We start from the raw sequence: 14,049 nt of genomic DNA on the forward strand, positions 1-14,049 counted from the left end.
CTCTCACCCTCCTGGAATCCAGGATTCGCAAAACCTCGTACTCCTTATCGTTCTGCACCCACACAGGCACAGGAGCCCGACACACAGGGGGCCAAGAGGGCTTCAGGAGCGACACATGAAATACAGGGTGTATCTTGAGATGAGCAGGCAACCTTAACTTCACAGCCACAGGGTTCACCCGTTTAACCACCCGATAAGGACCAATGAACCGGGGATTAAACACACTATATCTCCTAAATCTAATGTGTTTCGTGGACAGCCACACCAGATCCCCTTTTTTGTATACTGGACTAGGCCTACGATGTTTATCCGCCTGTGCTTTATACCTAACCTTGGCCTGAACAAGATTCTTGCGCGTCACCAGAAGTATCTTGCGAATGCGCCCCAATCTTGCCTTGACGTCTGGCAGCCGAACAGCCTCATTTGGGAGCACTAAGGGATTTACCCTAGGATGGTGACCATATGAACTGAAAAAAGGGGAATGACCTGTGGAGGAATGTTGAGTGCTATTGTACGCTAGCTCTGCCACCCACAACCAATCCACCCAGGAATCAGTCTCTGTCTGTACATAACAACGGAGATATTGTTTCAAGGATTGATTTAGTCTCTCCGTTTGGCCATCAGACTGGGGGTGAAAACTGGTGGAGAGAGATGAGGATATGTGTAATGCCGAACACCAGACCCTGCAGAAACCAGCAGTAAATTGGGCCCCTCTGTCCGACACTATTACCCTTGGGAGACCATGCAACCTCACCACGTGTAACAATAGAAGGTGTGCTAATCGACCCGCTGTTGGTACTTGATCACTAGCAATGAAATGTCCCATCTTTGTGAGATAATCCACAACGACCAGGATGGCCGTTTTGCCTTGATCCTTAGGTAGGCCAACAATGAAGTCCACGGAAAAGCTTTCCCATGGTGTCTCAGGAGTGGGTAAAGGTTGTAAATACCCTTGGGGCTGTTGTCTGTCTGATTTCATTCTGGCACACTGTACACATTGTCTTCCCCACCTACATAAATCCATACGAATGGAAGGCCACCAAAATTGTCTCAACGCCTTCTCCAGAGTCTTCACTTGTTCCATATGGCCTGCACTGGGCGTTTCGTGACACCATTGAAACACAGTTCTTCGCAATGCCTTGGTGGGTACAAGCACTTGTGTTCCCTTCATAGCCACTCCCTGTTTCATTCTCCACTCTGGATGGTGGCGAAGCCAAGTCCTCCAAGTACAGGACTGTACCCCTGACCGCACTGCTTGCAAAAAGTCTCCGTTTGTGCAACACACACCACCTTAGCAGGATCTATGATGGATCTATTTGGGGTTATGGCATGCATCACAGGACTTTCTTGCCGGGTCAAAGCATCTGCCTTTTTGTTGTTGATTCCGGGTCTATACGTGACCACAAATCGGTACTCCTCAAAAAACAGCATCCAGCGTATCTGTCTGGGGGTAAGATGACGCGCAGCTCTTATAAATTGCAGGTTACGATGGTCCGTGTAGACCGTAACCTGATGAACTGCTCCCAACAACCAATGGCTCCATTCTAGAAACGCGTCTCTTATTGCTAGCAGCTCTTTTTCGGCAACGGTGTAATTGGTTTCTGCAGGACTGAGTTTCCTCGACATGAAGGCAATAGGGTGTAGAATTCCAGTGTTCTCGTGTCTCTAAGATAAAACCGCCCCTACAGCACCCTCAGATGCATCTGCCTCTACCACGAAAGGCAATTCCAGATTGGCATGAGTCAAAACAGGAGCCTTAGTGAAGGCCTCTTTCAATCCCTCGAACGACCGTTGAGCGTCTTTATCCCAATGGAACGGTACATTCTTTCTAGTGAGGCGGGTTAAAGGGGTCACCAGGGCAGAAAAGCCACTGATAAATCTTCTGTAAAAGTTGGCAAACCCCAATAAACACTGAATGTCTTTTACTGTACATGGACGAGGCCATTCCTTTATGGCTTTGACTTTCCTTTCTGCCATCACCTGACCTGAGGGAGTGAGCATCACCCCCAGGAACTCCACGGTGTCCACATGGAATTCACATTTAGTGATTTTGCAATAAAGATGATGACACATCAAAGCCTCCAACACCCTGCTCACGTGTATTTGATGTTCCTCCGTCGTATTGGAAAACACCAGGATGTCGTCGATGTAAACGACTATGAAACGATCCAGGAACTCCCTGAGTACCTCGTTCAAAAAGAACTGGAATGCGGCTGGGGCGTTACAAAGCCCGAAGGGCATCACAAGGTACTCAAAAAGCCCATACCGTGTTTTAAAGGCCGTCTTCCACTCGTCGCCCTTCCTTATACGGACCAGGTGGTATGCCCCTCGCAGGTCAAGCTTTGTATAGATTGTGGCTGTTCTGACTTGTTCCAATAAAACCGGGATCAGGGGCAACGGGTACTGATTCTTTATAGTGATGGCATTCAGAGCGCGATAATCAATACAGCACCTCTTCTCCCCATTCGCCTTCGGTATGAAAAATAAAGGCGACGAAGACCGGGGATCTCGAAGGTCGGATGTACCCAATAGCCAAGTACTTGTCCAGATAAGCCCTGAGGTACTCGTTCTCAGGAACGGTAAGAGCATAAAGCCTACCGTTTGGTACTGCTGACCCTGGAACCAAGTCAATACGACAATCGAAGGTCCTATGAGGCGGAAGCGCCTCAGCTTGTTCCTCACTGAACACCTTTGAAAACGCCGAATAACAGGGAGGCAATGCCACTTCTTTTTCTGCAGCAGTGGCGATGTTATGTAGCAACGCTAAGGCCCGAGAAGGGCATTCTTCTTTCAACAAACAATGTTCCTTGCAATATTCTGAGACAAAATGAATCGCTTTAGATGTCCAGTGAATGAACGGTTCATGTTTCTGAAGCCAGGGAAGCCCAATATGATGCCATATTGAGGAGCTTGTATCACGTTAAACGAGATCATCTCCTGGTGGATACCTTTGTAAATGCAATTGTATTCCGGGGTATGATATTTGATGGGTCCTGCTATCAGTTCACTCCCGTCTACAGCATATACCAATTCCGGTTGTTTCTTCAAGATAAGCTGTATTCCCAATCGTTCAGCTTCGGCATAGTCTATGAAACAACCAGTGGCCCCAGAATCCACCATAGCCTTGACTTCCTTTTCTCCGGACTCCACGAACAAGGACAAGGACAAGAACACATGATTCTTTTCCTGGTCACAACCAGGCGTAATGGAAGGGATGATGATCAAGCTTGAGGGTTCCCCTTCTTCCACTCTCAAGCATTGGAGTTTTCCGTCGTCTTCTCAGATGCTCCGGCAGCTGTTTGTCCCGTTCGATATCTTCCAGTCTTGGGCTTCGTGGGACACTCACGGAGATAATGCTCTTTTTCCCACAGTATAAACACAGGCCGTTTTTTCTGCGATGTTCATTTTCGCTGAAGGATAAGGCCGCTCTAACTGCTCCTATCTCCATAGCGTCCTGCGTCGAGGTTGTTCTTTCGCCACCTCGATCAGGAGCCACCGCTATCGGTTCTTTCTTTCTTAGATTTCCTGTCCGCTCTCTTATCCGATGATCCAGGCGTAGAGCGAGTTCGATAAGAGCAGTACATGTACGAGGTTGTGGGTCGATATGTGCCAGCACATCCTTCATTTCATCATTGAGGCCTTGATAGAATAAAGCCGATTGTTTAGCCTCTGGCCAATCTGTTTCCGCAATCAAGCGACGGAAACTATTTAGGTATGTCACTAGATCTGTACTCCCCTGTTTAAGGACCAACAAATCCCTATCTGCTGAAAAGGTTTCAGCTCTACGGTCAAACGTTTTCTCGAACTACGTCCTAAACTCATCCCAGTCATGGAGCAGAGGGTCGTCTCTTCTCACCACCGGGACAGCCCACTGTGCTGCTTCCCCCCCAAGATATGAAATGAGAAAAGCCACCCTGGCCTGATTTGTGGAAAACATTTTGGGTTTGCACATAAAGTGTAGAAGTACCTGTGTCATGAATACCTGAACCTTTTTATTATCCCCATAAAACCTTTCAGGAGGGGCCAAGGGTATTTGCATAGGCATTTCAACCACTAAAGAAGGGGTAGGGGCAGTACTAGCCCCAGCATCAAAAGGATTCCTCTGCAACCTATCCATGCGAGCTCGCAATTGCGCATTCTCTGTCCTGGAAGCCGCCACTTCTCTATTGGAGGCTGCCAGTTCAGTCTGCACTAAAGCCAAGGCTGCCAGTACGTCATCAAGAGTGGCCATTCTCTTTCAACACAGCCAAGAGGAGGACCTTTTTACTTGGGCCGATAATTCTGTCAGGCACCAACGCAATTCTCTTTGGGCTGTGCTGAAAGACCTATACCCTCACCCACGCAACAACCCTGTGGCCTGAATTGGTTATCACAGACCAGACAGAATAGTCCCGTGAGCACGGGAAAGGAAGGGGACAGCGGGGAAGGAGATCTGAAACGACAAACACAGAGTATTTAGAATAACACCCCCTCCCTAACAACCACTGGACTCCTATCTATAATAGATGCTATACCAAAGACTTCTTCTAGGTGACTCTCCTACCTGTGAGGGAAAACAGAAGGCCTTTATATATAAATACAGGAGAGAGTGGCAAGGGTACTATCCGGGGCGGCAACCAACTAAAACAAACAATACATAGAATGAGATGAAGCTAGTATCCTTACAGGGTGTTTACACAACAGTTCTAGACCTCACCTACCACTTCAGTTCAGTGTTCTGTCTTGCGTTGCTCTAATCCCCTTGATTAGAAACCCCCGTGGTTTCTCTCCTGCACTGAAGAAACGAAAACAAAGCAAAACATGATCGGCAAACAAATGATATAAATGACACAATGGTTTCTTCACCCTTGTTTCATGTTTTTCTCATACATTGAGGTTTTAACTTTCATGACACTTGAAGAGTCTTTGTACACCTTCGTGAGTCCAGAATGCACCCTTAGTAATTGTTTTGAGCCCAAAACTACTTCAATCAGGAGAGCGCGTTTCTTACACCAACAGTACTTTGCAAACGCTAGCTCTAATCCTGAGCAATACACACAATAGAAAATGTTCATACACAAGACTCTTTTCCCCGCTTGAGAATGCAGCCGCACTTCTCTACCGTTGGGGAAAAGATACACGTAGACACGCAGTCACCCTTCCGGGTATCTCCAACACCAATATGCTCCAAGGGAGCCGTTACTCACGATTTGCGCCGTCCACAAGTTCGTCAACAAACCTCCTTATACATTCAGAACAAATTATCGCCACAGACTGCAGCCGCCGTGATGTTTTATTTCCGGGTAGGGCGTGTCTTGCGGTGAAGCGTTGCGTAACCGGTATCCCTTCTGGGTAGTGTAGTTCTGCATCGGAAAAGGGAAGCAATATACCACGCATTATGCGGACAGCGGCCCGCTACATCCTACTCATGACAACCACAACAGCTCAGCTTTACAGGCGTGCAGTCGGCATTTTTATTTATTTTCTTTATAATTGCATTTATAAGGCTCACAGCTACCCACAATGGGGTATCCCGGCGCCGCAAGAGGTAACACAAAAGTGAGTCCAAAGTTATCATTGAGGGAAGAGCCAGGTCTTCAGGTCTCTGCGAAATTTCGTCAAGGATGGTTCAAATTTCAATGCAGCTGGAAGGGAATTCCACAGTTTTGGAGCCAGACAGGAGAAGGAGCGTCCGCCCATTCTCATCAATTTAAAACGTGGAATCAAATAATTCCCTTGAGATGAAGATCTGAGAGGACGGGAAGGAACATATTGCTGGACGAGAGACTGGATATAGGCCGGTGCTGACCCTGCTTAATCTTATACATAAAGCAAATGGCCTTAAATTTGACTCGGCTTTCAACGCGGAGCCATTGTAGGTCTTTGAGATATGGAGAGATGGAGGATCTCCATGGGACCTTGCATAAGAGACGGTCAGCAGAATTTTGAACAAGCTGGAGTTTCCTCTGGATCTCGTGAGTTCCTTCAAGGTAAAGCACGTTGCCATAGTCCAGGTGAGAGATGACCAGTGCCTGGACTACAGTGCGCTTGGTAGAGGGTTGCATGCAGGTTGAGATGACCCACTGCTGTGAGCATGTGGCCAGGGGCCTAATCCATGTCACCACTGATGTAGAAGGGCTACAGACAGCAGCAGCCAGTGGGAACATCATGCATGGAAGGGGGACCGTGAGGAGACCTCCAGCCATAGCAGCCTACTGGAGCCTGTGGCACATAGCAGGAGGCGCAGTAGCAGGAGTCAGGCAGGCACAGAAGGCACCATGTCAGATGTAGCTGGGCCTACTACAAGGGCCACAGGAGGGCGTCACAGGAAGAGTTAGACATTTGGACATTCAAACAATCTGGTGAGGTAAGCTGCTATGTGTTGCGTATTCACACTGCAGTCCCAAGGCAATAGAAAGTAATTGTCTTTACATGGTTTGTATGCATTAACACAACCACACAACTGTCACATTAAACCTTTAAGCAAATTCTGTGTCGTCATGTGCTTGCTCACCTTAGAAGTAATGTTGCATGATTTCTGCTCTTCTTTGTCTGCCCTCTGCTGCATTTGGTCCGCCTGTTGCATGGGGTGGTTGTGTCGGCTGTATGTCCTGTTCTGGCTCGCTGTCAGAGTCCACCAAGGGTATGTCTCTATTAGTGGTTATGTTGTACAACATAGCAAATGTTGCCACAATCTGACAGCTTTTCTCCGGACTATACTGTAATGCACCATCGGTCTTGTGTAGGATGTGGAATTGTGATTTTAGTACCCCAAATGTCCTTTCTATCACATTGCGCATCGCTATGTGCACATGACTGTAACGTCGCTCCCTTTGTGAGGCAGGATTCAGGTATGGGGTGAGTATGTAAGACCTCACAGGCTATGCGCTTTCACCTACAGGATGTGAAAGATAGACATACATTAGTCACTGCTGTGTGTCACCGTGGCGAACAGTTTTGAAATACAGTATTACATAGATTTACCCAAAAGATATCCTTCTCCAAACTCCCCCACATGTAGAAGTCTGTGTAGACCACTCTGCTGGAAGATGTTGGCGTCATGTGCACTGCCAAGGTAACTGCGACTATGTCAGTGATTGGTGTTTTGGAGTTGCATGTTACCTGTATGTTGAGTGAATGGTAAGATTTCTGGTTGCGGTAGATATACTCATTCACTGCAGGGGCACATATGGGTACATGCATCCCATCAATACAACCAATCACATGTGGGAACTGTGCAACCTGATAAAAATCTAATTTGGTTTGCATCAATTCCTGTGGTGTCGTGGGGAACTTGATGTGGTGGTATATCCTCTGCAACATGGCATTTAGGAAACGGTTAAAAAAGCGCCATATGGCACTTTGGGAAACCCCTCCGGCTGCTGCAATTACTCCCTGGAAGGTCCTTGAACCTATGAGATGCAGGGAACATAGGTCCTGCATATGGGTGGGTATGGCATGTGTCCTGTGGGTCTGCCGCTGCAGTACAGGGTCTAACTCAGCAATTAGATCTAAGATTGTTGTGTTTTATCTAGGACCTGATCAATATTGTGACCTCATGCCCCTATACGGCTATAATCAATACATATCCCTATAATGGCATAACAATCAGAGCCATATTTCAGTAACTCGTCTCTGCAGTTCATGACAGTCCATGACACAGCAGAAGCCACTTCCTTAGATTCCTAGATAGCACACCGAGTTCTTTCGACATCTCAAACCCCCAGCAACCTGGGATAGCCCCGCTTGCTTTGTTTTGATTAGTAATAGACCTCCAGCGAGCACTGTAAGAACGACCAGTTCTTAGGTATGTCCAAAAACTTACGTCAAACTCTGCACCTTTCAGGTATAAATATGCCAACGTTGCCTTAAGCAAACACACGGTGGTGGTGAATACTGGAGCAGATCAGCTGTCCCCTTGCAGAGCCCAGCAGATGCGAGAAGCCCACGAACGCTGCCCCTCCTCCTTGACGCTCTGAGAAAGACGCTGTCTTTTCTCCTGCCAAGAAAATCCAGCTCCGGCGTTTCTAGCCTACCCTTGCGGGTGACTGGGATATCGGGTCCTGAGAGGAGATACCAGACCTCCTGCATTCTATTCCAGAGGTACGGTGCTGACTAAACCCTTAGAGAGTATTCTTGAAGCAAACTCTTGGCAAAACCAACTTAACTTAAAATGCTACTTACTCCCTCCCTTGTATTAGGCTTAGGTCAGGTACACTGGGGTAGGCGTAGTTAGAAGCACCAGATGAGGTCGTTAGCCAATGTATATATGAATGTATATATTTTATTCATTTTAACTATCTTATGGCTAAGAAACCATATCAATGCTTTTACAGTATCATTTCGTAATACTCCTTTTACTGTACACACTTTTCATAATAACAAGTCTTGCAATTGTGGCAATTCATTTCTCTTGCATGAGAAGGAAGACTGCTCAATAAATAATATATTTTATTGAAAACGCCCGTCTCTCTATTCTCTGCATCCTGGTGAAAGTAAATCTGCACAACTGACTGAGTGAAATAGCTGTCTATTGTTTCACACGACTCTAGAGATTGACTTTATTCTGAGGAGCAAAGTTGTCATGTTAATGCCGTTGTCGTAAGCTGAATCCCTTCTTGTCTGAGCCAGGGAAGCTGATCACTTCCTATTCAGTCAAGAACGTTTCCAGTGACCTCTGAGCTAGCTGGCGCAAACCTAAATTAAGTCTAACATAGTCAGTAGAGACCTAGAAGACCGCAGTCCTACGTCTACACTGCTGTTTATGTTATTCCAATGCGCAGGGCCTATAGGGAAAATAGGAACTACACTACAAGATAGCTGCAGCATTCAGCCTGATATCATCATAGATCTCCTCCTCTGTCTGCCCTAGCAATGTGATATGCACTCTAAATATTCTCTCCTGGATCCTCCTTCTCCTCTGTGCTGCTGCTCTCAGCCTCATCCTCCTCGCCACTATGTAGAGCGCTGCCATAGTGGGTCATTGTGATGCATTCTGGGACTGTTAAAGTAGTTTGCTGATGATTTCCACCTGTTTTGCTTATGTGTAATTTTTACCACCTGACGTGATTTTTGGCTAGTTCTGTATTTGCGGAAACTTGATGCATCCCATTTTGCAATTTCTTAATTGCGCTTTATAAAATACAGAATCGGTATTACCGACTTCTCAGTGCCGATTTGGCACTGAGAAGGGATGCCCAAAACACCCCATGTACTCTAATAAATTGAAACATCTTTCAACCCAACTTCTATGCAGATGAAAATATACTGGGACCACACGGCAATTGTTCTTTGAACCTAAATTCAAATGGTAGTGATTAAAAAAACTCAGTGGAACAGTCCAATTGGCTACCACATAAATGTCATTAATTGTATACACCTTGTACCTCTGTCCAAAAACAGCCATCAGGCAGATGCATCAAAGAAAATACCGGGAGCAAACGGGCAGATTCTCAGAATCTGGCCGTTTGCTCCCGGTATTTTAGCATTTGGGATGCATCATCCCAAAAGCAGAAATCGCAATTTAAGGAATCTCTAAATAGAGATTCCTTAAATTGCTGTTGCATTTAAGGAATCCCAAAATGAGATTCCTTAAATGCAATGCATGAAACCCAAAAAAATAGCGATTTCGCTAATAGGGGGAGCAAATTACCATGAAGTTGAACTTCGTGGTAATTTGCTAAAACTTTGAAAAATGCACTTTTGTGCATTTTTCAAAGTTACATGTTGCGCACACACATGCCCTTAGGGCATGTGTGTGTGTAACATTTGTGCACAGGTCCATTTCAGGGGTGCAACAGGGTGTCCTCTGGACACCCTGACACCCTTGAAATAGCAGAATATTAGCGATTCGGTAATAGCTAATCGCTAATAAGGAATGAATGGGAAAGCCATTCCTTATTAGCGATTAGCTATTACCGAATCGCTAATAAGGAATATGTAGGAATCGCTAATAACATTGCGATTCCTACATGCATCCCGTTTTGAGAGTCTTTAATAGCGATTCCTTAAAAATCGCTATTAAGGACTCGCAAAACTTAACTTTGATGCATCTGCCAGCATGTCTTTTGTGGAATGTCCTTCACTAGTCTCTGGAAATTCTTGACCAGCTTTATCATAAGTGTTGGACAGGCCACGTGAAGGGCCGCTCCCCCTCTGCCCGACCAGGCCCGAGCCCGGTCCCTCAAGTGTCACACACCACCACTTCACGTTTTCCGTCCCCTCCGGGACCCTTGCCTCTGAACATATCGACCTCGTGGGCCCGCTCCACTACTGGCCCGCGCGCCCAGCCTGGGCGCCATCTTGGACACTCCGCCACGAGGCCGCGTGGCCCCCGATCAACCCCAACCCTGGGCCTGGCCAGGCCTCAGACATCCCGGCACCACCATCCACCCAGGAGGTGAGCGGACTACTTGGCAGGTCAATGGGAGAAAGAGGTGTCGATGGCTCTCCCCCGCCAGGTGCCGCTCGCCCACAACCTCCCCGGGCGCTGGCTCCACCCCCCTGCTGGGTGTCTGGACCCCTTCATCCCGGACCCCCCAACCTCCAAGTGCGAGGGTCCGGACATCAAAGGGCACCAGCCCTATAACTGGGGCAGCGCCAGAGCAGGAAGGCAGTTGTATCCTGGAGTCGAGAGACGCAGTGAAGAACTCATCCTTGACGGACTACTGGCGCTGCCGTAGCCCTGCCTTGCGAACCATCGTCCTGCCTGCTGGCGCTGCCGCAACCTTCGTAACCTTCATCGTCGTCGGGACCTGCTGGCGTGGCCGCGGACCGTTTGTAACCACCATCTTCATCGGGACCTGCTGGCTCCGCCGCGGACCGTCGCTTCCTTCATCCATCTCGGGACCTGCTGGCTCCGCCGCGGCCCGATCATCTAGAACACCGAGCTCGAGGATTGAGAGCTATTTTCATCTATTTGGTAACAAGACTGTCCCGCTACCCTTTCCCCAATCCAGAGACCAGAACCGAGGGGACCCCTGAGTCCAGACCTCCTTGTATCATTTTACCGTACCTAAAGAATTGCTGATAAAGTATCGTTGAACCTTATCCTGGTGTGGTGTCCGTCTGTGGGGGGGAAGTTACTTGTCTGTACGATCGCTGGAGACGGCTCTCCCCGGAGAGCTCTCCCCTTATCCTCGGCCGACCCTCCCGGTCCGTCTAACAATAAGCCACAGAAATGGTAGATGTGATCCACCTGCTCAATGTCCCTGAAGAAGGTTTAATCCCTGATGCGCAGGGCCAAAAGTCACAAACAGGTTGCCACAAAGACACACAAGCTGAAATAGCTCTCCACACATCCAAAAAAGGAAAGGATTAGGGTGAAAAACTAAAAGAGCCTCCTCTTTGACCATCTGAAAATGTATTAACTAACATCAGAAGGAACCCTGAACCTGCCCTAAGGCTGATACAGTCAGAGAAGTTTCCAGTGGTGGCTGGTGACATTTGAAAGTGGTGAGGCGTAAAATTGTTGACATACTGCACTCCGGCGAGTGAGCGCAGTGAGCGAGCCTAAACAACCCCCGAGAAAATGTTGAAATAAGAGTGGACAAATGGTGCCTTTTCAAGCAAACTTTAGGAAGCAGGAAGGTTAATAAAGCAATACGATTGAACTATTTATCATTTAAGAAATTGCCAAGGTTTATGAGCTATAGAGGACAATCCTTGTGTATGCTCATGTTATCAGTGCCGATTTTATTTCTTTGAACACACTGATACACTTGTAATGTTTTAAACTATACAATAACTACATTAATTGACTGTGCGGTGCTGTACATCAATATGATGACACTATTTCCATCATGGGAACAGGGCAGACCAAACTACCAATCCAATTCTTATACTGGGAAGGAAACAAGCTTCCGGGGACCGGTTTCTGGCATTTCAGCCGTCTTCGGCCCGGCTTGCTTGAATCCTGATGGTGCAGTGAGCAAGGGACTCACATCTGAGTATACCCTTCCACGCTTATGGTGGACAAAACGATTCAGAAAAGGGGGTGGTGATGGACAGAGTATCTGAATTAAGCAGAACACTCCTACCCAGTCCAAAGATCAGGGCTGGATCCATCACCGTTATTTTAGCTCACTGCACCATCCCAGCTCAGAACCTGGCTACATGCAAATTAGTCTGTCCCTGGCCCAGTGCATCATGGGAACAGGGCAGACCAAACTACCAAGCCAATTCTTATACTGGGAAGGAAACAAGCTTCCGTGGGACCGGTTTCTGGCATTTCAGCCATCTTCGGCCCAGCTTGCTTGAATCCTGATGGTGCAGTGAGCAAGGGACTCACATCTGAGTATACCCTTCCACGCTTATGGTGGACAAAACGATTCAGAAAAGGGGGTGGTGATGGACAGAGTATCTGAATTAAGCAGAACACTTCTACCCAGTCCAAAGATCAGGGCTTGATCCATCACCGTTTTTTAGCTCACTGCACCATCCCAGCTCAGAACCTGGCTACATGCAAATTAGTCTGTCCCTGGCCCAGTGCATCATGCGAACAGGGCAGACCAAACTACCAAGCCAATTCTTATACTGGGAAGGAAACAAGCTTCCGGGGACCGGTTTCTGGCATTTAAGCCGTCTTCGGCCCGGCTTGCTTGAATCCTGATGGTGCAGTGAGCAAGGGACTCACATCTGAGTATACCCTTCCACGCTTATGGTGGACAAAACGATTCAGAAAAGGGGGTGGTGATGGACAGGGTATCTGAATTAACCCCTTCGCTGCTGGCCCGTTTCCGCCGCTGTGCGGTAAACAAATGAACAGGGGCGGGCCATGACGAACCCCAGCCGTCATCAGCACACGAGCACCGTAGTGCATGACGGCTGGGGTTCGTCATCAGCATGCAAGGGGTTAAGCAGAACACTCCTACCCAGTCCAAAGATCAGGGCTTGATTAATCACCGTTTTTTAGCTCACTGCACCATCCCAGCTCTGAACCTGGCTACATGCAAATTAGTCTGTCCCTGGCCCAGTGCATCATGGGAACAGGGCAGACCAAACTACCAAGCCAATTCTTATACTGGGAAGGAAACAAGCTTCCGGGGACCGGTTTCTGGCATTTCAGCCGTCTTCGGCCCGGTTTGCTTGAATCCTGATGGTGCAGTGAGCAAGGGACTGACATCTGAGTATACCCTTCCACGCTTATGGTGGACAAAACAATTCAGAAAAGGGGGTGGTGATGGACAGAGTATCTGAATTAAGCAGAACACTCCTACCCAGTCCAAAGATCAGGGCTTGATCCATCACTGTTTTTTAGCTCACTGCACCATCCCAGCTCAGAACCTGGCTACATGCAAATTAGTCTGTCCCTGGCCCAGTGCATCATGGGAACAGGGCAGACCAAACTACCAAGCCAATTCTTATACTGGGAAGGAAACAAGCTTCCGGGGACCGGTTTCTGGCATTTCAGCCGTCTTCGGCCCGGCTTGCTTGAATCCTGATGGTGCAGTGAGCAAGGGACTCACATCTGAGTATACTCTTCCACGCTTATGGTGGACAAAACGATTCAGAAAAGGGGGTGGTGATGGACAGAGTATCTGAATTAAGCAGAACACTCCTACCCAGTCCAAAGATCAGGGCTTGATCCATCACCGTTTTTAGTCCCCGGAAGCTTATCTCCTTTCCAGTGAAGAATTGGCTTGGTAGTTTGGTCTGCCCTGTTCCCATGATGCACTGGGCCAGGGACAGGCTAATTTGCATGTAGCCAGGTTCTGAGCTGGGATGGTGCAGTGAGCTAAAAACGGTGATGGATCAAGCCCTGATCTTTGGACTGGGTAAGAGTAGTCTGCTTAATTCAGACACTCTGTTCATCACCACCCCCTTTTCTGAATCATTTTGTCCACCATAAGCGAGGAAGGGTATACTCAGACATGAGTCCCTTGCTCACTGCACCATCAGGATTCAAGCAAGCCGGGCCGAAGTCAGCTGAAATGCCAGAAACCGGTCCCCGGAAGCTTGTCTCCTTTCCGGTGAAGAATTGGCTTGGTAGTTTGGTCTGCCCTGTTCCCATGAGGCATGGGGTCAGACTAATTTGCATATAACCAGGTTCTGAACTGGGGTGATGCAGTG

This window comes from Lissotriton vulgaris, chromosome 4_1, assembly GCF_964263255.1.
Source record: "Lissotriton vulgaris chromosome 4_1, aLisVul1.2, whole genome shotgun sequence".
NCBI classification, from domain to species: Eukaryota; Metazoa; Chordata; class Amphibia; order Caudata; family Salamandridae; genus Lissotriton; species Lissotriton vulgaris.